A 24,421-nucleotide genomic window follows, 5' to 3' on the forward strand; every position below is an offset into this window, starting at 1 on the left:
AGGGTTTTTCTTTATTTTTATTATTTCTACATTGTAGAATAATAGTGAAGACATCAAAACTAAGAAATAACACATGGAATCATGTAGTAACCAAAAAAGTGTTAAACAAATCAAAATATATTTTATATTTGAGATTCTTCAAATAGCCACCCTTTGCCTTGATGACAGCTTTGCACACTCTTGGCATTCTCTCAACCAGCTTCACCTGGAATGCTTTTCCAACAGTCTTGAAGGAGTTCCCTCATATGCTGAGCACTTGTTGGCTGCTTTTCCTTCACTCTGCAGTCCAACTCATCCCAAACCATCTCAATTGGGTTGAGGTCAGGTGACTGTGGAGGCCAGGTCATCTGATGCAGCACTCCATCACTCTCCTTATTGGTCAAATAGCCCTTACACAGCCTGGATGTGTGTTGGGTCATTGTCCTGTTGAAAAACAAATGATAGTCCCACTAAGCGCAAACCAGATGGGATGGCGTATCGCTGCAGAATGCTGTGGTAGCCATGTTGGTTAAGTGTGCCTTGAATCCTAAATAAATCACCAACAGTGTCACCAGCAAAGCACCCCCACACAATCACACCTCCTCCTTGCTTCACGGTGGGAACCACACATGCGGAGATCATCCGTTCACCTACTCTGCGTCTCACAAACACACAGCGGTTGGAACCAAAAATCTCAGATTTGGACTCATCAGACCAAAGGACAGATTTCCACTGGTCTAATGTCCATTGCTCGTGTTTCTTGGCCCAAGCAAGTCTCTTCTTATTATTGGTGTCCTTTAGCAGTGGTTTCTTTGCAGCAATTCGACCATGAAGGCCTGATTCACGCAGTCTCCTCTGAAAAGTTGATGTTGAGATGTATCTGTTACCTGAACTCTGTGAAGCATTTATTTGGGCTGCAATTTCTGAGTCTGGTAACTCTAATTAACTTATCCTCTGCAGCAGAGGTAACTCTGTGTCTTCCTTTCCTGTGGCGGTCCTCATGACAGCCAGTTTCATCATAGCGCTTGATGGTTTTTGTGACTGCACTTGAAGAAACTTTCAAAGTTCTTGAAATTTTCCAGATTGACTGACCTTCATGTCTTAAAGTAATGATGGACTGTCGTTTCTCTTTGCTTATTTGAGCTGTTCTTGCCATAATATGGACTTGGCCTTTTACCAAATAGGGCTATCTTCTGTATACCACCCCTACCTTGTCACAACACAACTGATTGGCTCAAATGCATTAAGAGGAAAGAAGTTCCACAAATTAACTTTTAACAAGGCACACCTGTTAATTGAAATGCATTCCAGGTGACTACCACATGAAGCTGGTTGAGAGAATGCCAAGCATATGCAAGGCTGTCATCAAGGCAAAGGGTGGCTACTTTGAAGAATCTCAAATTTAAAATATATTTTGATTTGTTTAACACTTTTTTGGTTACTACATGATTCCATATGTGTTATTTCATAGTACTGAAGTCTTCACTATTATTCTACAATGTAGAAAATAGTAAAAATAAAGAAAAACCCTGGAATGAGTAGGTGTGTCCAAACCTTTGACTGGTACTGTATATATATTTTTTTATGGCACAAGACGCCTGTCTCAGTGGACTAATCCATTGCGGAGGCCGCGGGGATCACCAGTAGTACATTTACCGTTAATTCCCATATTTTCTATATCTACAATGTTTGTTTGGTTGCGGTAATTTCTGTTTATGCATTCAATATATTATTATTATTACAGTCTTTTACCGTTCTCATTGTCGGAGTGGACACATTGTTTGCGGACCGCACAACATAGGCTACACTTTTGAGGAACAAGTTTTGGTTTATTTCATTCCATTTAGGAGTTGTCAATTTATTAATTGTAGTTTGTTTGTAGCACTCATGTCAATGTTGAGTAAGGACGCACACCTGATTATACATAGAAGTAGGCCTAGGCTACCTGGTCTGCGCACAAATGTAGGCCTATAAATGTGCCCATTTGGGGATCTGATAGTATTTCTGATTGTCTTAACTCACCACCACTGTGGAACTTCTGAAATAAAAAAATTCTTCACCTCAAACAGCAAGTAAACAAAGTCTGTTTTTACATCTATTGAGAATGACAATAATTCCTCAACGTAGCTTATTTGAAAAATCGTTCCAGGTCTCTTTCAATAACCACTCAGCGTGAAAGGAGGGAAAAAATGTAATGCTCAGATCCGGTGGAAATGTCATAAAATAGGCCTACCTGATTACTTCTTATTCCTTGCACAAATAGCCTACAGCTATGTCTGTCCGGAGCTCGCTGGAGCGGGAAACTAGGTATCTTGATCTCTGGCTCCCTCAAGCCATTTGGGTGTCTTAATTATTTAATCACAGTATGCTTAAAGCATCAGACAAGCTCAGTAGCCTACTTATAGGTGATTTTATTTCAACACATAGGTTGTTGCTATATTGGGAAAAATTGTATTTTTAAAATTTAGACCAAGCAATTGGTCGAAAGAACAGAAGACTCTAGGTTGACCAAGATTTTTTGGGGGGTCGGGACAGCCCTAGAACCATTTCCCTGTTTGACCGCTAGGTTTTATGGGTATTATGACTCATACTGTGGTACTCTATGTCTCATTTGTTGCAGAACAACACACAAATCCAACTTTACCATGTCCAACCACAAGTCCTAAATAAATATCTGAACTTTGGCACTGCCTCTGTTGTCTGCTAGCTCTCTGACCGGAGCAGAGTACCCCGGTGACATCTATCCAACCAGTTACCTATCTTGGGTTTCTTAGTCTATTTTTCATCGGCCATATTGGAAATGACCGCCAGGGGGCTAATGGACAAAATCTGTGATGACAATATAGCCAACATTACTTATTTAGACATGCCCTAGCTGTGTGTGAAATTTGGTGGCTCTATTACAAAGTCCAAATGTTTTCCTGTAGCCGCTGGACTATGGTCAAAATGACCTCAATGTGACCCCCATGAAGGTCTTAAGAGTATTTCGTTATCAGAAATATTGTCTATATTATCAGTGGGGTTTATTTAGTGGGTAAATAACATTACAAAGACATTTTTATATTGTTTGGAATGATTTTACCCTATTTTTCTTCTAACAGGAAATCTGTATTGACTGGTAGGCTTCCCAGACTGCCTCCAATCTTTAAAATGTTCCTTAAGGTATATAGTATTAGTGTACCAAGTTTGATATTTGTATCCTAAAACTGAACAATTTTTCACCTCTCCGCTGGACTATAAGTGACTGTGTACTGTACACTGATATAAGTAGCAAGAGTGCCCCCTGGCGTTGTATTCGTGGAAGAAAATGTGCCATTCGAAAAGTGGACTAGTAACCATACTAGTCTGCTAAAGCTGAATGAGTAAAATGTATACTAACTTAATTTTTGGGTAATCAGACAATACAACTTGCATGCATCAGCAGGTCAACACTAGACTTTCAACTTTCCCTCCACTTCGGAAACATTGACAAGTTGGTAACGACCCCGTAATCCTTCAAACAGAGGCTAAAACACTTTTATGGCTGCAGTCTCTGTCTTTTCAGACACAGCTCAAGACCGTGCTGTTCAGAAAAGCTTTCAATTGTTGTTTTTATTATTATTATTATTATTATTATTATTATTATTATTATTACCATCAAACCCATAATGGAATATTGCAAAATGATATCAGAATGGAATCATTGTAACAAATGCATTATGCAAGCGCGCGCAAAATATAGCCAGTTTCATGTAACCTATAATGATATCATCATTGTGGGTCGCAAACAAACAAATCACAGTAGAATCATTTATTTTGTACCCATTTTTACTAACGTAACACTGAGAAGTATGGAAGTAGTGTATAGAAGTAGTATATTATTATGAGTCTTATGTGGATTCATTTCTCAACAACAAAAGCGACATCATACACTTTCTCATCACTGACACGTCAACGAGCGTCTGCGTAGCCAGGCGCTAAAATTGAATTTGGATCTATTTGTGACACTTGACGCACTGCAAGTCCTGCCTCTCCCATCTCCTCATTGGATTTTAGGAGCATATATCCACGTGGGGTGATTGAAATATTAACTGAGGTCCACACTCCAGTCCAGTTGGTGGAGGTAATGCACCGTAAAGCTGGTTGCCAACCGCCATATCAAGTCTGGAAGTCCCGCCTCCCATCAATTCATTGGTTCTCACAACGAACATACTTCCCGTACTTCCTGTAAACAAAAGCCAACCTGGGTGCTTGAAAGATGAATGAGGAGAGATGTATCGTGGAAGTAGAGAAGTACTCACTGTTATATGACCTGTCTTCAAAATTCTACAAGGATGCAACTAAAAAAGATACGTTCTGGAGAGAGATTGCAAAGACCATGCGCACTTCAGGTAAAGTATAACAACGCAATGTTCATCCCCGCTATAAAACGAACTCATTTAGCTAGCTGAATGTGAATGGCATGTGTGCTGTATGCTTCTTTAAACACAGAAATCCTCTGAAGCCAACAGTCGTGAGAAAATTAGCTGGAAAATTACTAGTATTTCCATTTTTCTAATGTTCATGTTTTTTTTGTTCATTGTTGAAATAATGGTGGAATTGTACAATAGTTTTAAAGTGTAGAATGAATACACAAAACAAATGAAGATGTTGTCAAAGTTGAACTTACATTTTTACATTTACATTTTAGTCATTTAGCAGACGCTCTTATCCAGAGCGACTTACAGGAGCAATTAGGGTTAAGTGCCTTGCTCAAGGGCACATCGACAGATTTTTCACCTTACTGTCCCACGTTGATAATTAATCAGGTATAATTTTTTTTTTTTTAACTACACACACACTCACACACAGTGCATCTAAGTAGGCCTAGCTACAGCCATTCTATCCTGTAAGTAAATTCTGCCTGCCACAGAGGTGAAATACTTCAGAAACTGCCTCCTGACCTGCTCTGTTGGCCTAGATGGCTATGCCTCTCATGCCTCATCCCTGCCCCACTCTGCTGTAGCCACATCACAAGGCTTTGTGAGGAAGTTATGGAGGATGCACATTGCAACCACTAGGGTATCAACCTTTTTTGTAGAGGATCCTCCTTCTAGCCGCAAGGATCCCAAATACTTTCTCCACTGTCATTCTAGCTCGACAGAGACAATAGTTGAAGATTTATTTCTCATAGTTGATGTTGTGCCCGGCATCAGGTAGGGCTTTAGTGGGAAGGCAGCGTCCCCCACCATTGTGTATGGTATCTTTCCCAAATCTTCACCCCCAGGCAGAAAGGCATCTTGGGGCACCTGCAGGGTTTTTGAAGCCATTGCCTTTCCAAGTGGTGAGTTGGCATAGACTCCGCCATCGCTGTTTCTCCCAAAATCCCCCACTTGAATAGCTATTAAACAGTAATTGGCATCCACAAGGGCAAGTAGCACCACGGAGATGGTTCATTTATAATTAAAAAAACGGCTCCCTGAGTTTGGTGGTCATAATGTTTTCCACAACCGATCCCAAACAATAGGGAAAGTCCCATTTTTCATTAAACTCTTGAGAAGTTTGTCTCCAGGTTTCCTCAGTGGGTCGTGGCAGATGGGTCGCCAGCATCCTCCTCTCTAAGGCCTCACAGGTCTCCATAATGCACTGCAACACTGTCTCGATTCCAAGACGATAGGTGAAGGCCAGGCTGCAAAAGTACCTGTAATGACAAAATAAATGTTTTGTTATTGGTTAACAATCAATTCTATTTTACTCTTCACAGATGTTGAATTGTGCAAAACCAGATGGAAGTCCCTCCGTGACACTTTTGTAAGGCACCTACGGAAGGCCCAACCCAGCGGTTCTGGGGGAACCAATCAGAAAGAATGGAAATACATGAAAATATTATCATTCTTGATACCTTACGTCCAGCCAAGAAGGTAAGTTATAATATACACTACCGTTCAAAAGTTTGCGGTCACTTAGAAATGTACTTGTTTTGGAAAGAAAAGCAATTTTTTTGTCCATTAAAATAACATAAAATTGATCAGAAATACAGTGTAGCCATTGTTAATGTTGTAAATGGCTATTGTAGCTGGAAACGGCTGATTTTTAATGGAATATCTACATAGGCATACAGAGGCCCATTATCAGCAACCATCAGTCCTGTGTTCCAATGGCACGTTGTGTTTGCTAATCCAAGTTTATCATTTTAAAAGGCTAATTGATCATTAGAAAACCATTTTGCAATTATGTTAGCACAGCTGAAAACTGTTGTGCTGATTAAAGAAGCAATAAAACTGGCCTTCTTGAGACTAGTTGAGTATCTGGAGCATCAGCAATTGTGGGTTTGATTACAGGCTCAAAATGGCCAGAAACAAAATTACTTTCTTCTGAAACTCGTCAGTCTATTCTTGTTCTGAGAAATGAAGGCTATTCCATGTGAGAAATTGCCAAGAAACTGAAGATCTCGTACAACGCTGTGTACTACTCCCTTCACAGAACAGCGCAAACTGGCTCTAACCAGACTAGAAAGAGGAGTGGGAGGCCCCGGTGCACAACTGAGCAAGAGGACAAATACATTAGAGTGTCTAGTTTGAGAAACAGATGCCTCACAGGTCCTGAACTGGCAGCTTCATTAAATAGTACCCGCAAAACACCAGTCTCAACGTCAACAGTGAAGAGGTGACTCCGGGATGCTGACCTTCGAGGCAGAGTTGCAAAGAAAAAGCCATATCTCAGACTGGCCAATAAAAAGAAAAGATCAAGATGGCCAGTCTGAGATATGGCTTTTTCTTTGCAACTCTGCCTAGAAGGTCAAAGATACCTATGTTCAACCTTTTGGCAGCTATCTGGCTCACAAAAAAAACATACTTCAAATGGCCTGTGAGGAGTGCTACACGAACAAGCATAACATAGTGTAAAAAACCCGGAAGTCAGGGAAACCGGTTAAAGTTAAAAGTCTCCATTCTCTATTACTCCTCAGTTGAGTTTACTTCACATTTAGGTAGCTAATGTAATGGATTTGTTTGCCAGCGCAAGTCTAGATAGCACTAGCTGTATTATGTGAAGTTTCAGTCTGCTAGGTGTATCTCTACAGCATGGGCATATATTTGGGTGACGTGGACATCCCCATGCATGCACCTTATCAAAATATGACTAATTCAGAATTGCACTACCCTATTTTCTGCAATCATAACCAGTAGTATATACAAGGAATAATGAAACAGAATAATAATAGATGTTTGGTGAATCTATGAATAATGTATGACCACTGGAGTCTTTGCCACTCAAAATATTTTTCTATAGAATATTTTGAAATGTATTTCATCACTCAAAATATTGCTAAAGCATATTCTGTAGGAGGGGTTAATATGAATTTAAAATAATTTGACATTATGTACATGAATTGGGTCATAACTCATGAACATATGGACTTTGAAATGAACAAGGGAGATAAGCTTATTCCCATACTTTACAATGACTCTGTTGCAGTGGTCTTAGGTAGTCTCTGTATAGGCTGTTCCCTCCATCACGACACTGTTGCCCAGTTGAAGAGCTTGTGAGCACCATGTGCCTTCGGGAAAGAACCCTTCAGCCTCAGAAGATGCCCTTCTGGAGGCATACAGCCATAGTCATTATAGTCTAATCTAGGCCTATTTGCCTCCTAGCCAAATAAAGTGCAGAGCATGCATGATGCATGCAACTCGTCATTCCAACATATTTGAATATTTAATTCATCCTTCATTCAGTTCAGTCAGTCAGTATGTCATCCATTCTGTCATTTGAGTTGCAATAGGAACTAAATCAAAGTGAATAGAACAGATATATATATATATATATATATATATATATATATATATATATATATATACACACACACACAGTGGGGAGAACAAGTATTTGATACACTGCCGATTTTGCAGGTTTTCCTACTTACAAAGCATGTAGAGGTCTGTAATTTTTATCATAGGTACACAAAAATCCAGAAAATCACATTGTATGATTTTTAAGTAATTAATTTTCATTTTATTGCATGACATAAGTATTTGATCACCTACCAACCAGTAAGAATTACGGCTCTCACAGACCTGTTAGTTTTTCTTTAAGCCCTCCTGTTCTCCACTCATTACCTGTATTAACTGCACCTGTTTGAACTTGTTACCTGTATAAAAGACACCTGTCCACACACTCAATCAAACAGACTCCAACCTCTCCACAATGGCCAAGGCCAGAAAGCTGGGTAAGGACATCAGGGATAAAATTGTAGACCTGCACAAGGCTGGGATGGGCTACAGGACAATAGGCAAGCAGCTTGGTGAGAAGGCAACAACTGTTGGCGCAATTATTAGAAAATGGAAGAAGTTCAAGATGACGGTCAATCACCCTCGGTCTGGGGCTCCATGCAAGACCTCACCTCGTGGGGCATCAATGATCATGAGGAAGGTGAGGGATCAGCCCAGAACTACACGGCAGGACCTGTTCAATGACCTGAAGAGAGCTGGGACCACAGTCTCAAAGAAAACCATTAGTAACACACTACGCCGTCATGGATTAAAATCCTGCAGCGCATGCAAGGTCCCCCTGCTCAAGCCAGCGCATGTCCAGGCCCGTCTGAAGTTTGCCAATGACCATCTGGATGATCCAGAGGAGGAATGGGAGAAGGTCATGTGGTCTGATGAGACGTAAATAGAGCTTTTTGGTCTAAACTCCACTCGCCGTGTTTGGAGGAAGAAGAAGGATGAGTACAACCCCAAGAACACCATCCCAACCATGAAGCATGGAGGTGGAAACATCATTATTTGGGGATGCTTTTCTGCAAAGGGGACAGGACGATTGCACCGTATTGAGGGGAGGATGGATGGGGCCATGTATCGCGAGATCTTGGCCAACAACCTCCTTCCCTCAGTAAGAGCATTGAAGATGGGTCGTGGCTGGGTCTTCCAGCATGACAACGACCCGAAACACACAGCCAGGGCAACTAAGGAGTGGCTCCGTAAGAAGCATCTCAAGGTCCTGGAGTGGCCTAGCCAGTCTCCAGACCTGAACCCAATAGAAAATCTTTGGAGGGAGCTGAAAGTCCATATTTCCCAGCGACAGCCCCGAAACCTGAAGGATCTGGAGAAGGTCTGTATGGAGGAGTGGGCCAAAATCCCTGCTGCAGTGTGTGCAAACCTGGTCAAGACCTACAGGAAACGTATGATCTCTGTAATTGCAAACAAAGGTTTCTGTACCAAATATTAAGTTCTGCTTTTCTGATGTATCAAATACTTATGTCATGCAATAAAATGCAAATTAATTACTTAAAAATCATACAATGTGATTTTCTGGATTTTTGATTCCGTCTCTCACAGTTGAAGTGTACCTATGATAAAAATTACAGACCTCTACATGCTTTGTAAGTAGGGAAACCTGCAAAATCGGCAGTGTATCAAATACTTGTTCTCCCCACTGTATATATATATATATATATATACAGTGGGGGGAAAAAGTATTTAGTCAGCCACTATTTGTGCAAGTTCTCCCACTTAAAAAGATGAGAGAGGCCTGTAATTTTCATCATAGGTACACGTCAACTATGAAAGACAAATTGAGAAAAAAAAATCCAGAAAATCACATTGTAGGATTTTTTATGAATTTATTTGCAAATTATAGGGGAAAATAAGTATTTGGTCACCTACAAACAAGCAAGATTTCTGGCTCTCACAGACTTGTAACTTCTTCTTTAAGAGGCTCCTCTGTCCTCCACTCGTTACCTGTATTAATGGCATCTGTTTGAACTTGTTATCAGTATAAAAGACACCTGTCCACAACCTCAAACAGTCACACTCCAAACTCCACTATGGCCAAGACCAAAGAGCTGACAAAGGACACCAGAAACAAAATTGTAGACCTGCACCAGGCTGGGAAGACTGAATCTGCAATAGGTAAGCAGCTTGGTTTGAAGAAATCAACTGTGGGAGCAATTATTAGGAAATGGAAGACATACAAGACCACTGATAATCTCCCTCGATCTGGGGCTCCACGCAAGATCTCACCCCGTAGGGTCAAAATGATCACAAGAACGGTGAGCAATAATCCCAGAACCACACGGGGGGACCTAGTGAATGACCTGCAGAGAGCTGGGACCAAAGTAACAAAGCCTACCATCAGTAACACACTACGCCGCCAGGGACTCAAATCCTGCAGTGCAAGTCCGCCTGCTTAAGCCAGTACATGTCCAGGGCTGTCTGAAGTTTGCTAGAGTGCATTTGGATGATCCAGAAGAGGATTGGGAGAATGTCATATGGTCAGATGAAACCAAAATAGAACTTTTTGGTAAAAACTCAACTCGTCGTGTTTGAAGGACAAAGAATGCTGAGTTGCATCCAAAGAACACCATACCTACTGTGAAGTATGGGGGTGGAAACATCATGCTTTGGGGCTGTTTTTCTGCAAAGGGACCAGGACGACTGATCCGTGTAAAGGAACGAATGAATGGGGCCATGTATCGTGAGATTTTGAGTGAAAAACTCCTTCCATCAGCAAGGGCATTGAAGATGAAACGTGGCTGGGTCTTTCAGCATGACAATGATCCCAAACACACCGCCCGGGCAATGAAGGAGTGGCTTCGTAAGAAGCATTTCAAGGTCCTGGAGTGGCCTAGCCAGTCTCCTGATCTCAACCCCATAGACAATCTTTGGAGGGAGTTGAAAGTCTGTGTTGCCCAGCGACAGCCCCAAAACATCACTGCTCTAGAGGAGATCTGCATGGAGGAATGGGCCAAAATACCAGCAACAGTGTGTGAAAACCTTGTGAAGACTTACAGAAAACGTTTGACCTGTGTCATTGCCAACAAAGGGTATATAACAAAGTATTGAGAAACATTTGTTATTGACCAAATACTTATTTTCCACCATAATTTGCAAATAAATTCATTAAAAATCCTACAATGTGATTTTCTGGATATTTTTTTCTCATTTTGTCTGTCATAGTTGATGTGTACCTATGATGAAAATTACAGGCCTCTCTCATCTTTTTAAGTGGGAGAACTTGCACAATTGGTGGCTGACTAAATACTTTTTTCCCCACTGTATATAGATAGATATGTGTGTGTGTGTGTGTGTGTGTGTATATATACAGTTGAAGTCGGAAGTTTACACACACTTAGGTTGGAGTCATTAAAACTTGTTTGCTTGGGGTCATTGTCCATTTGGAAGACCCATTTGCGACCAAGCTTTAATTTCCTGACTGATGTCTTGAGATGTTGCTTCAATATATCCATATAATTTTCCTTCCTCATGATGCCATCTATTTTGTGAAGTGCACCAGTCCCTCCTGCAGCAAAGCACCCCCACAGCATGATGGTGCCACCCCCGTGCTTCACGGTTGGGATGGTGTTCTTCGGCTTGCAAGCGTTCCCTTTTTCCTCCAAATATAATGATGGTCATTATGGCCAAACCGTTCTATTTTTGTTTCATCAGACCAGAGGACATTTCTACAAAAAGTATGATCTTTGTCCCCATCAAATCAAATCAAATTAAATTTTATTGGCCACATGCGCCGAATACAACAGGTGCAGACATTACAGTGAAATGTTTACTTACAGCTCTTAACCAACAGTGCATTTATTTTTATTAAAAAAGTAAAATAAAACAACAAAAAAAGTGTTGAGAAAAAAAGAGCAGAAGTAAAATAAAATAACAGTAGGGAGGCTATATATACAGGGGCGTACCGGTGCAGAGTCAATGTGCGGGGGCACCGGCTAGTTGAGGTAGTTGAAGTAATATGCACATGTGGGTAGAGTTAAAGTGACTATGCATAAATAATTAACAGAGTAGCAGCAGCGTAAAAAGATGGGGTGGGGGGCAGTGCAAATAGTCCGGGTAGCCATGATTAGCTGTTCAGGAGTCTTATGGCTTGGGGGTAGAAGCTGTTGAGAAGTCTTTTGGACCTAGACTTGGCACTCCGGTACCGCTTGCCGTGCGGTAGCAGAGAGAACAGTCTATGACTAGGGTAGCTGGAGTCTTTGACAATTTTGAGGGCCTTCCTCTGACACCGCCTGGTATAGAGGTCCTGGATGGCAGGAAGCTTGGCCCCAGTGATGTACTAGGCCATACGCACTACCCTCTGTAGTGCCTTGCGGTCGGAGGCCAAGCAGTTGCCATACCAGGCGGTGATGCAACCAGTCAGGATGCTCTCGATGGTGCAGCTGTATAATTTTTTGAGGATCTGAGGACCCATGCCAAATCTTTTCAGTCTCCTGAGGGGGAATAGGCTTTGTCGTGCCCTCTTCACGACTGTCTTGGTGTGTTTGGACCATGATAGTTCGTTGGTGATGTGGACAGCAAGGAACTTGAAGCTCTCAACCTGTTCCACTACAGCCCCGTCGATGAGAATGGGGGCGTGCTCAGTCCTCTTTTTTTTTCCTGTAGTCCACAATCATCTCATTTGTCTTGGTCACGTTGAGGGAGAGGTTGTTATCCTGGCACCACACGGCCAGGTCTCTGACCTCCTCCCTATAGGCTGTCTCATCGTTGTCTGTGATCAGGCCTACCACTGTTGTGTCGTCGGCAAACTTAATGATGGTGTTGGAGTCGTGCCTGGCCATGCAGTCATGGGTGAACAGGGAGTACAGGACGGGACTGAGCACGCACCCCTGAGGGGCCCCCGTGTTGAGGATCAGTGTGGCAGATGTGTTGTTACCTACCCTTACCACCTGGGGGCGGCCCGTCAGGAAGTCCAGGATCCAGTTGCAGAGGGTGGTGTTTAGTCCCAGGATCCTTAGCTTAGTGATGAGCTTTGAGGGCACTATGGTGTTGAATGCTGAGCTGTAGTCAATGAATAGCATTCTCACGTAGGTGTTCCTCTTGTCCAGGTGGGAAAGGGCAGTGTGGAGTGCAATAGAGATTGCATCATCTGTGGAGCTGTTGGGGCGGTATGCAAATTGGAGTGGGTCTAGGGTTTCTGGGATAATGGTGTTGATGTGAGCCATGACCAGCCTTTCAAAGCACTTCATGGCTACAGACGTCAGTGCTACGGGTCAGTAGTCATTTAGGCAGGTTATCTTAGTGTCCTTGGGCACGGGGACTATGGTGGTCTGCTTGAAACATGTTGGTATTACAGACTCAGTCAGGGACATTGAAAATGTCAGTGAAGACACTTGCCAATTGGTCAGCACATGCTCGGAGTACACGTCCTGGTAATCCGTCTGGCCCTGCGGCCTTGTGAATGTTGACCTGCTTAAAAGTCTTACTCACATCGGCTACGGAGAGCGTGATCACATAGTCATCTGGAACAGCTGGTGCTCTCATGCATGCTTCAGTGTTGCTTGTCTCGAAGCGAGCATAGAAGTGGTTTAGCTCGTCTGGTAGGCTTGTGTCACTGGGAAGCTCGCGGCTGTGCTTCTCTTTGTAGTCTGTAATAGTTTTCAAGCCCTGCCACATCCGACGAGCGTCAGAGCCGGTGTAGTACGATTCAATCTTAGTCCTGTATTGACTCTTTGCCTGTTTGATGGTTCGTCGGAGGGCATAGCGGGATTTCTTATAAGCGTCCGGGTTAGAATCCCGCTCCTTGAAAGCGGCAGCTCTACCCTTTAGCTCAGTGCGGATGTTTCCTGTAATCCATGGCTTCTGGTTGGGGTATGTACGTACGGTCACTGTGGGGACAACATCATCGATGCACTTATTGATGAAGCCAGTGACTGATGTGGTGTACTCCTCAATGCTATCTGAGAATCCCAGAACATGTTCCAGTCTGTGCTAGCAAAACAGTCCTGTAGCTTAGCATCTGCGTCATCTGACCACTTTTTTATTAACCAAGTCACTGGTGCTTCCTGCTTTAGTTTTTGCTTATAAGCAGGAATCAGGAGGATAGAGTTATGGTCAGATTTGCCAAATGGAGGGCGAGGGAGAGCTTTGTATGCGTCTCTGTGTGTGGAGTAAAGGTGGTCTAGAGTTTTATTTCCTCTGGTTGCACATTTAACATGCTGGTAGAAATTAGGTAGAATTGATTTAAGTTTCCCTGCATTAAAGTCCCCGGCCACTAGGAGCGCTGCCTCTGGATGAGCGTTTTCCTGTTGACTTATGGCCTTATACAGCTCATTCAGTGCAATCTTAATGCCAGCATTGGTTTGTGGTGGTAAATAGAAAGCTATGAAAAATATAGATGAAAACTCTCTTGGTAAATAGTGTGGTCTACAGCTTATCATAAGATACTCTACCTCAGGCGAGCAAAACCTCGAGACTTCCTTAGTATTTGATTTTGTGCACCAGCTGTTGTTTACAAATATACACAGACCACCACCCCTTGTGTTACCGGAGTCAGCCGTTCTATCCTGCCTATGTAGCGTATAGCCCGCTAGCTGTATGTTATCCATGTCGTCGTTCAGCCACGACTCGTTGAAACATAAGATATTACAGTTTTTAATGTCCCGTTGGTAGGATAACCGTAATCTTAGGTCATCAATTTATTTTCCAATGATTGAAGATTGGCTAATAGGATTGATGGGAGCGGCATCCTTACAAGGCACCCCGACCTACGTCCACGATATCTCCGTCTCTTCCTCATGCGAATGACGGGGATTTGGGCCTTGTCGGGTGTCTGTAGGATATCCTTCGCGGCCGCCTCGTTGAAGAAAAATTATTCGTCCAATACGAGGTGAGTAATTTTTGGTTATAAGAGACGATGGCAGAAACATTATGTACAAAATAAATTACAAATATCGCGGAAAAACACACATAATAGTACAATTGGTTAGAGGGCTGTAAAACGGCAGCCGTAGTCTGGATTTTGTATGGCGGTTTTGGAGCAGTGGCTTCTTCCTTGCTGAGCGGCCTTCCAGGTTATGTCGATATAGGGCTCGTTTTACTGTTGACATAGATACTTTTGTACCTGTTTCCTCCAGCATCTTCACAAGGTCCTTTGCTGTTGTTCTGGGATTGATTTGCACTTTTCGCACCAAAGTACGTTCATCTCTAGGAGACAGAACACCTCTCCTCCCTGAGCGGTATGACGGCTGCGTGGTCCTATGGTGTTTATGCTTGCGTACTATTGTTTGTACAGATTAACGTGGTACCTTCAATCATTTGGAAATTGCTCCCAAGGATGAACCAGACTTGTGGTGGTCTACATTTTCTTTTCTGAGGTCTTGGCTGATTTCTTTTGATTTTCCCATGATTTCAAGCAAAGAGGCACTGAGTTTGAAGATAGGCCTTGAAATACATCCACAGATACACCTCCAATTGACTCAAATTATGTCAATTAGCCTATCAGAATCTTCTAAAGTCATGACATCATTTTCTGGAATTTTCCAAGCTGTTTAAAGGCACAGTCAACTTAGTGTACGTAAACTTCTGACCCACTGGAATTGTGAATTATAAGTGAAATAATCTGTCTGTAAACAATTGTTGGAAAAATTACTTGTGTCATGCACAAAGTAGATGGCCTAACCGACTTGCTAAAACTATAGTTTGTTAACAAGAAATTTGTGGAGTGGTTGAAAAACGAGTTTTAATGACTCCAACCTAAGTGTATGTAAACTTCCAACTTCAACTGTGTGTGTATATATATATATATATATATATATATATATATATATATATATATATATATATATATATATACACACACACACACAGTGAGGGGACAAAAGTATTTGATCCCCTGCTGATTTTGTACGTTTGCCCACTGACAAAGACATGATCAGTCTATAATTTTAATGGTAGGTTTATTTGAACAGTGAGAGACAGAATAACAAAAAAATCCAGAAAAACGCATGTCAAAAATGTTATGAATTGATTTGCATTTTAATGAGGGAAATAAGTATTTGACCCCTCTGCAAAACATGACTTAGTACTTGGTGGCAAAACCATTGTTGGCAATCACAGAGGTCAGACGTTTCTTGTAGTTGGCCACCAGGTTTGCACACATCTCAGGAGGGATTTTGTCCCACTCCTCTTTGCAGATCTTCTCCAAGTCATTAAGGTTTCGAGGCTGACGTTTAGCAACTCAAACCTTCAGCTCCCTCCACAGATTTTCTATGGGATTAAGGTCTGGAGACTGGCTAGGCCACTCCAGGACCTTAATGTGCTTCTTCTTGAGCCACTCCTTTGTTGCCACTCCAGGACCTTAATGTGCTTCTTCTTGAGCCACCCCCAAAGCATAATGTTTCCACCTCCATGTTTGACGGTGGGGATGGTGTTCTTGGGGTCATAGGCAGCATTCCTCCTCCTCCAAACACGGCGAGTTGAGTTGATGCCAAAGAGCTTGATTTTGGTCTCATCTGACCACAACACTTTCACCCAGTTCTCCTCTGAATCATTCAGATGTTCATTGGCAAACTTCAGACGGGCCTGTATATGTGCTTTCTTGAGCAGGGGGACCTTGCGGGCGCTGCAGGATTTCAGTCTTTCACGGCGTAGTGTGTTACCAATTGTTTTCTTGGTGACTATGGTCCCAGCTGCCTTGAGATCATTGACAAGATCCTCCCGTGTTGTTCTGGGCTGGTTCCTCACCGTTCTCATGATCATTGCAACTCCATGAGGTGAGATCTTGCATGGAGCCCCAGGCCGAGGGAGATTGACAGTTCTTTTGTGTTTCTTCCATTTGCGAATAATCGCACCAACTGTTGTCACCTTCTCACCAAGCTGCTTGGCGATGGTCTTGTAGCCCATTCCAGCCTTGTGAAGGTCTACAATCTTGTCCCTGACATCCTTGGAGAGCTCTTTGGTCTTGGCCATGGTGGAGAGTTTGGAATCTGATTGATTGATTGCTTCTGTGGACAGGTCTTTTATACAGGTAACAAGCTGAGATTAGGAGCACTCCCTTTAAGAGTGTGCTCCTAATCTCAGCTCGTTACCTGTATAAAAGACACCTGGGAGCCAGAAATCTTTCTGATTGAGACGGGGTCAAATACTTATTTCCCTCATTTAAAATGCAAATCAATTTATAACGTTTTTTGACATGCGTTTTTCTGGATTTTGTTGTTGTTATTCTGTCTCTCACTGTTCAAATGAACATACCATATATATACAGCTGCGGAAAAAATTAAGAGACGACTGCAAAATTATCAGTTTCTCTGGTTTACTATTTTACTATATGTGTTTGGGTAAAAATAACATTTATTTCTCCCAATTTCCAAATAACAATATTGTCATTTAGAGCATTTATTTGCAGAAAATGACAACTGGTCAAAATAACAAAAAATGTGCAGTGTTGTCAGACCTCGAATAATGCAAAGAAAATAAGTTCATGTTCATTTTTAAACAACACAATACTAATGTTTTAACTTAGGAAGAGTTCAGAAATCAATATTTGGTGGAATAACCCTGATTTTCAATCACAGCTTTCATGCGTCTTGGCATGCTCTCCACCAGTCTTTCACATTGATGTTGGGTGACTTTATGCAACTCCTGGCGCAAAAATTCAAGCAGCTTGGCTTTGTTTGATGGCTTGTGACCATCCATCTTCCTCTTGATCACATTCCAGAAGTTTTCAATGGGGTTTAGGTCTAGAGATTGGGCTGGCCATGACAGGGTCTTGATCTGGTGGTCCTCCATCGACACCTTGATTGACCTGGCTGTGTGGCATGGCGCATTGTCCTGCTGGAAAAAACAATTCTCAGAGTTGGGGAACAATGTCAGAGCAAAAGGAAGCAAGTTTTCTTCCAGGACAACCTTGTACGTGGCTTGATTCATGCGTCCTTCACAAAGACAAATCTGGCCAATTCCAGCCTTGCTGAAGCACCCCCAGATCATCACCGATCCTCCACCAAATTTCACAGTGGGTGCAAGACACTGTGGCTCTCCAGGTCTCCGTCTAACCATTAGACGACCAGGTGTTGGGCAAAGCTGAAAATTGGACTCATCAGAGAAGATGACCTTACTCCAGTCCTCTACGGTCCAATCCTGATGGTCTTTTGCAAACCTCAGCCTGGCTCTTCTTTGCTTCTCATTGATGAAGGGCTTTTTTCTAGCTTTGCACGACTTCAGCCCTGCCCCTAGTAGCCTGTTTCGAACCGTCCTCGCCGTGCACTTCACCCCAGCTGCCGTTTGCCATTCTTTTTGTAGGTCACTTGATGTCATCCTACGGTTGTTGAGTGACATTCGAATAAGTTGTGTGTGTATATGTGTGTGTGTATGTATGTACAGTGGGGAAAAAAAGTATTTAGTCAGCCACCAATTGTGCAAGTTCTCCCACTTAAAAAGATGAGAGGCCTGTACTTTTCATCACGTCAACTATGACAGACAAATTGAGAAAAAAAATTCCAGAAAATCACATTGTAGGATTTTTAATACATTTATTTGCAAATTATGGTGGAAAATAAGTATTTGGTCACCTACAAACAAGCAAGATTTCTGGCTCTCACAGACATTTAAATTTTAGTCATTTAGCAGACACTCTTATCCAGAGCGACTTACAGTTAGTGAATACATTATTTTTGTTTTTGTTTTTCATACCCCGTGGGAATCGAACCCACAACCCTGGCGTTGCAAACGCTATGCTCTACCAACTGAGCTACATCCCTGCCGGCCATTCCCTCCCCTACCCTGGACGACGCTGGGCCTATTGTGCGCCGTCCCATGGGTCTCCCGGTCGCGGCCGGCTATGACAGAGCCTGGATTCGAACCAGGATCCCTAGTGGCACAGCTAGCACTGCGATGCAGTGCCTTAGACCACTGCGCCACTCGGGAGGTAGACCTGTAACTTCTTCTTTAAGAGGCTCCTCTGTCCTCCACTCGTTACCTGTATTAATGGCACCTGTTTGAACTTGTTATCAGTATAAAAGACACCTGTCCACAACCTCAAACAGTCACACTCCAAACTCCACTATGGCCAAGACCAAAGAGCTGTCAAAGGACACCAGAAACAAAATTGTAGACCTGCACCAGGCTGGGAAGACTGAATCTGCAATAGGTAAGTAGCTTGGTTTGAAGAAATCAACTGTGGGAGCAATTATTAGGAAATGGAAGACATACAAGATCACTGATAATCTCCCTCGATCTGGGGCTCCACGCAAGATCTCACCCCGTGGGGTCAAAATGATCACAAGAACGGTGAGCAAAAATCCCAGAACCACACGGGGGGACCTTGTGAATGACCTGCAGAGAGCTGGGACCAAAGTAACAAAGCCTACCATCAGTAACACACTACGCCGCCAGTGACTCAAATCCTACAGTGCCAGACGTGTCCCCCTGCTTAAGCCAGTACATGTCCAGGCCCGTCTGAAGTTTGCTAGAGTGCATTTGGATGATCCAGAAGAGGATTGGGAGAATGTCATATGGTCAGATGAAACCAAAATATAACTTTTTGGTAAAAACTCAACTCGTCGTGTTTGGAGGACAAAGAATGCTGAGTTGCATCCAAAGAACACCATACCTACTGTGAAGCATGGGGGTGGAAACATCATGCTTTGGGGCTGTTTTTCTGCAAAGGGAGCAGGACGACTGATCCGTGTAAAGGAAAGAATGAATGGGGCCATGTATCGTGAGATTTTGAGTGAAAACCTCCTTCAATCAGCAAGGGCATTGAAGATGAAACGTGGCTGGGTCTTTCAGTATGACAGTGATCCCAAACACACCGCCCGGGCAACGAAGGAGTGGCTTCGTAAGAAGCATTTCAAGGTCCTGGAGTGGCCTAGCCAGTCTCCAGATCTCAACCCCATAGAAAATCTTTGGAGAGAGTTGAAAGTCTGTGTTGCCCAGCGACAGCCCATACACTTAGGTTGCAGTCATTAAAACTAGTTTTTCAACCACTCTACAAATTTCTTTTTAACAAACTATTGTTTTTGCAAGTCGGTTAGGACATCTACTTTTTGCATTACACAAGTAATTTTTCCAACAATTGTTTACAGACAGATTATTTCACTTATAATTCACTGTATCACAATTCCAGTGGGTCAGAAGTTTACATACACTAAGTTGACTGTGCCTTTAAACAGCTTGGAAAATTCCAGAAAATGATGTCATGGCTTTAGAAGCTTCTGATAGGCTAATTGACATCATTTGAGTCAATTGGAGGTGTACCTGTGGATGTATTTCAAGGCCTACCTTCAAAGTCAGTGCCTCTTTGCTTGACATCATGGGAAAATCAAAGGAAATCAGCCAAGACCTCAGAAAAAATATTGTAGACCTCTACAAGTCTGGTTCATCCTTGGGAGCAATTTCCAAACGCCTGAAGGTACCACGTTCATCTGTTCAAACAGTAGTACGCAAGTATAATCATCATGGGACCACGCAGCCGTCATACCGCTCAGGAAAGAGACGCGCTCTGTCTCCTAGAGATGAACATACTTTGGTGCGAAAAGTGCAAATCAATCCCAGAACAACAGCAAAGGACCTTGTGAAGATGCTGGAGGAAACAGGTACAAAAGTATCTATATCCACAGTAAAACGAGTCCTATATCGACATAACCTGAAAGGCCGCTCAACAAGGAAGAAGCCACTGCTCCAAAACCGCCATAAAAAAAGCCAGACTATGGTTTGCAACTGCACATGGGGACTAAGATCGTACTTTTTGGAGAAATGTCCTCTGGTCTGATGAAACAAAAATAGAACTGTTTGGCCATAATGACCATCGTTATGTTTGGAGGAAAAAGGGGGATGCTTGCAAGCCGAAGAACACCATCCCAACCTTGAAGCACGGGGGTGGCAGCATCATGCTGTGGGGGTGCTTTGCTGCAGGAGGGACTGGTGCACTTCACAAAATAGATGGCATCATGAGGAAGGAAAACTCTGTGGATATATTGAAGCAACATCTCAAGACATCAGTCAGGAAGTTAAAGCTTGGTCGCAAATGGGTCTTCCAAATGGCCAATGACCCCAAGCATACTTCCAAAGTTGTGGCAAAATGTCTTAAGGACAACAAATTCAAGGTATTGGAGTGGCCATCACAAAGCCCTGACCTCAATCCTATAGAACATTTCTGGGCAGAACTGAAAAAGCGTGTGCGAGGAAGGAGGCCTACAAACCTGACTCAGTTACACCAGCTCTGTCAGGAGGAATGGGCCAAAATTCACCCACCTTATTGTGGGAAGCTTGTGGAAGGCTACCCAAAACGTTTGACCCAAGTTAAACAATTTAAAGGCAATGCTACCAAATACTAATTGAGTGTTTGTAAACTTCTGACCCACTGGGAATGTGATGAAAGAAATAAAAGCTGAAATAAATAATTCTCTCTACTATTATTCTGACATTTCACATTCTTAAAATAAAGTGGTGATCCTAACTGACCTAAGACAGGGAATTTTTACTAGGATTACATTTCAGGAATTGTGAAAAACTGAGTTTAAATGTATTTGGCTAAGGTGTATGTAAACTTCAGACTTCAACTGTATGTATATATATATATATATATATATATATATATATATATATATATATATATATATATATATATATATATTTTTTTTTTTGTGTGTGTATATAAACTCAGCAAAAAAAAGAAACGTCCTCTCACTGTCAAAAGCGTTTATTTTCAGCAAACTTAACATGTGTAAATATCTGTATGAACATAACAAGATTCAACAACTGAGACATAAACTGAACAAGTTCCACAGACATGTGACTAACAGAAATTGAATAATGTGTCTCTGAACAAAGGGGGGGGTCCAAATCAAAAGTAACAGTCAGTGTCTGGTGTGGCCACCAGCTGCATTAAGTACTGCAGTGCATCTCCTCCTCATGGACTGCACCAGATTTGCCAGTTCTTGCTGTGAGATGTTACCCAACTCTTCCACCAAGGCACCTTCAAGTTCCCGGACATTTCTGGGGGGAATGGCCCTAGCTCTCACCCTCTGATCCAACAGGTCCCAGACGTGCTCAATGGGATTGAGATCCGGGCTCTTCGCTGGCCATGGCAGAACACTGACATTCCTGTCTTGCAGGAAATCACGCACAGAACGAGCAGTATGGCTGGTGGCATTGTCATGCTGGAGGGTCATGTCAGGATGAGCCTGCAGGAAGGGTACCACATGAGGGAGGAGGATGTCTTGCAATGACAACAAGCTCAGTCCGATGATGCTGTGACACACCGCCCCAGACCATGACGGACCCTCCACCTCCAAATCGATCCCGCTCCAGAGTACAGGCCTTGGTGGAACGCTTATTCCTTTGATGATAAACGCGAATCCGACCATCACCCCTGGTGAGACAAAACCGCGACTCGTCAGTGAAGAGCACTTTTTGCCAGTCCTGTCTGGTCCAGCGACGGAGGGTTTGTGCCCATAGGCGACATTGTTGCCGGTGATGTCTGGTGAGGACCTGCCTTACAAAAGGCCTACGAGCCATCAGTCCAGCCTTTCTCAGCCTATTAATTTAGTCTAGACTCTGCATGGTGTAATGGTGAAATGTCACAGTTTCAAGTCATGAGGGCCCTACCCTAGCTGGTAGAGCACGGCGCTTGTAACGCCAGGGTAGTGGGTTCAATCCCCGGGACCACCCATACACAAAAATGTATGCACGCATGACTGTAAGTCGCTTTGGATAAAAGCGTCTGCTAAATGGCATATTATTATTATTATTATTATTATTATTATTATTATTACTTTAGGCTGGTTTAAATGGTTTTAGGCTTGACGTGTTTTAAGTGTGGCTTTCTGGCAACCTTTTTATTCACCTGTTGCCTTTCTTCTGTTCCAGGCCTGCCCCACCAGCTCTCTGGTCAAAGCCAGACCCTCGTTGCTTGTGATTTGTGGCCCAAGTAACAATGGAGGAGATGGCCTGGTCTGTGCCAGACATCTCAAATTCTTTGTGAGTGTCTCATCCTTCTCATCCAATATGTTTCTGAAAATCAAGGCATGCAGTAGAGATTAGAGAATTGGTTCATGTTATAATGAACCAATTCTTCTTAAAGGCATCTATTGCTTTTGGAATCAATGCTGTGTTGTGCTTTTTCTGTAATAGTGACTGTCAAATAGGCCAATTAGTATTTATTACTAAGTAACATACCTACAGTCTGTGGTTCTGAGTGTATACTGACTATGCTTTGTACCTACTATTCTGTACCCAAAGAAGCCAAATAAACCATTGTTCCAGGGCCTGACCACCCAGTGTGAGAAGATAGACATCCCTTTCTTGACTGAGATGCCTGAGGTAGTACTGGGCCATGGCTCCTGTGTTAATCTCACAGCAGTCTATTTGGTTGTTAGGTGTGTGTCCTGACTCCTGGGCTATTTCACATGAGTTTATCTGTGAGTGCCAGTGTTGTTGTATGCAAGGTTGTTTACATTTTACATTTTAGTCATTTAGCAGACGCTCTTATCCAGAGCGACTTACAGGAGCAATTAGGGTTAAGTGCCTTGCTTAAGGGCACAGACAGATTTTTCACCTAGTCAGCTCGGGGATTAGAACCAGCGACCTTTCGGTTACTGGCACAATGCTCTTACCCACTAAGCTACCTGCCGCCCCGGTTGTTGATGTAGTTATCTCGGAGTGTGTGTATATGTGATGCTGTGCAGGTTGTGTTAATGCTGACAGTGACAGAGATGCTTCTCTTAGGCAATGGTGATTGACGAGGCTTACAACCTGGTGATAGACGCCATCTTTGGCTTTAGCTTCAAGGGTGCAGTTCGGGAGCATTTTGACTCCATCCTGGACGTGCTGAAGAAGACCCATAGTTAGTACCGACATCCCCTCAGGTGGGTGGGCACCTAACTCACTTCAAACTAAAATCTAGAGGGCAGATATTGGTGTTTTTCACTGATAAGCTAGTTGAGTAAAAAGATCCAGTCTATGCTATATCTCAATCGCAAAAGGTACTGTCCTTGGCTTGATAAAAACAACATTTTGGGCAGTATTTTGTTCAGAAATCATAAGGAATGTTATTTGTTGAATCCATAGGTTCAATACAGTGTGCCTTAAGTCTATTAGCTGGCCCAAAATGTTTCTATTTGTGATAGTGATATCCTCACATAATGTATGTCTTCTTCAGGTTGGGATGTGGAGCAGGGCAGCACAGATGGACTCCAGCCAGACATGCTCATGTCCCTGACTGCCCCTAAGAAGTCAGCAACACACTTCCATATTGACGCTACCGCTATCTGGGGGGACGTTTTGTGCCTCTTGCCATGGATAAGAAGCACCAGCTCAACCTACCTCAGTACCCCAATACTGACTGTGTGTACCAGCTGCAGTAGTGCCAACCAGTGATGTATACTACCGGTCAAAAGTTTTAGAACACCTACTCATTCAAGGTTCTTTCTTTCTTTTTACTATTTTCTATATTGTAGAATAATAGTGAAGACATCAAAACTATGAAACAACACATATGGAATCATATAGTAACAAAAAAAGCGTTAAACAAATCCAAATAGCCACCTGTCACGACTTCCGCCGAGGCTGCCTCCCCTCCTTGTTCGGGCAGGCTTCGGCGTTCGTCGTCACCGGCTTACTAGCCACTGCCGCTCCATATATCATCATTCCATTTGTCTTGTCTTGTCAATTACACACACCTGGTTCTTATCCCCTCATTAGTCTGTGTATAAGTGTTCCCTCTGCCCCCCTTGTCCTTGTGGGTGACTGTTATT

The 24,421-nt window shown here is 42.8% G+C and overlaps 1 pseudogene across 1 annotated transcript in view; it reads left to right on the forward strand.

Annotated features, from left to right (window-relative positions):
* The window catches only part of LOC311107165 (NAD(P)H-hydrate epimerase-like), a 33,110-nt pseudogene extending 9,079 nt beyond the window's left edge, over positions 1–24,031 (forward strand). The window contains exons 2-5 of the transcript in view: positions 22,536–22,646; positions 22,878–22,988; positions 23,394–23,533; positions 23,827–24,031. The product of the transcript in view is annotated as an NAD(P)H-hydrate epimerase-like (transcript). The remainder of the gene's footprint in view (positions 1–22,535; positions 22,647–22,877; positions 22,989–23,393; positions 23,534–23,826) is intronic.
* Positions 24,032–24,421: the final 390 nt, after the last annotated feature.

Source organism: Coregonus lavaretus (assembly GCF_964263955.1).
Source record: "Coregonus lavaretus genome assembly, chromosome: 3".
Lineage (NCBI taxonomy): Eukaryota > Metazoa > Chordata > Actinopteri > Salmoniformes > Salmonidae > Coregonus > Coregonus lavaretus.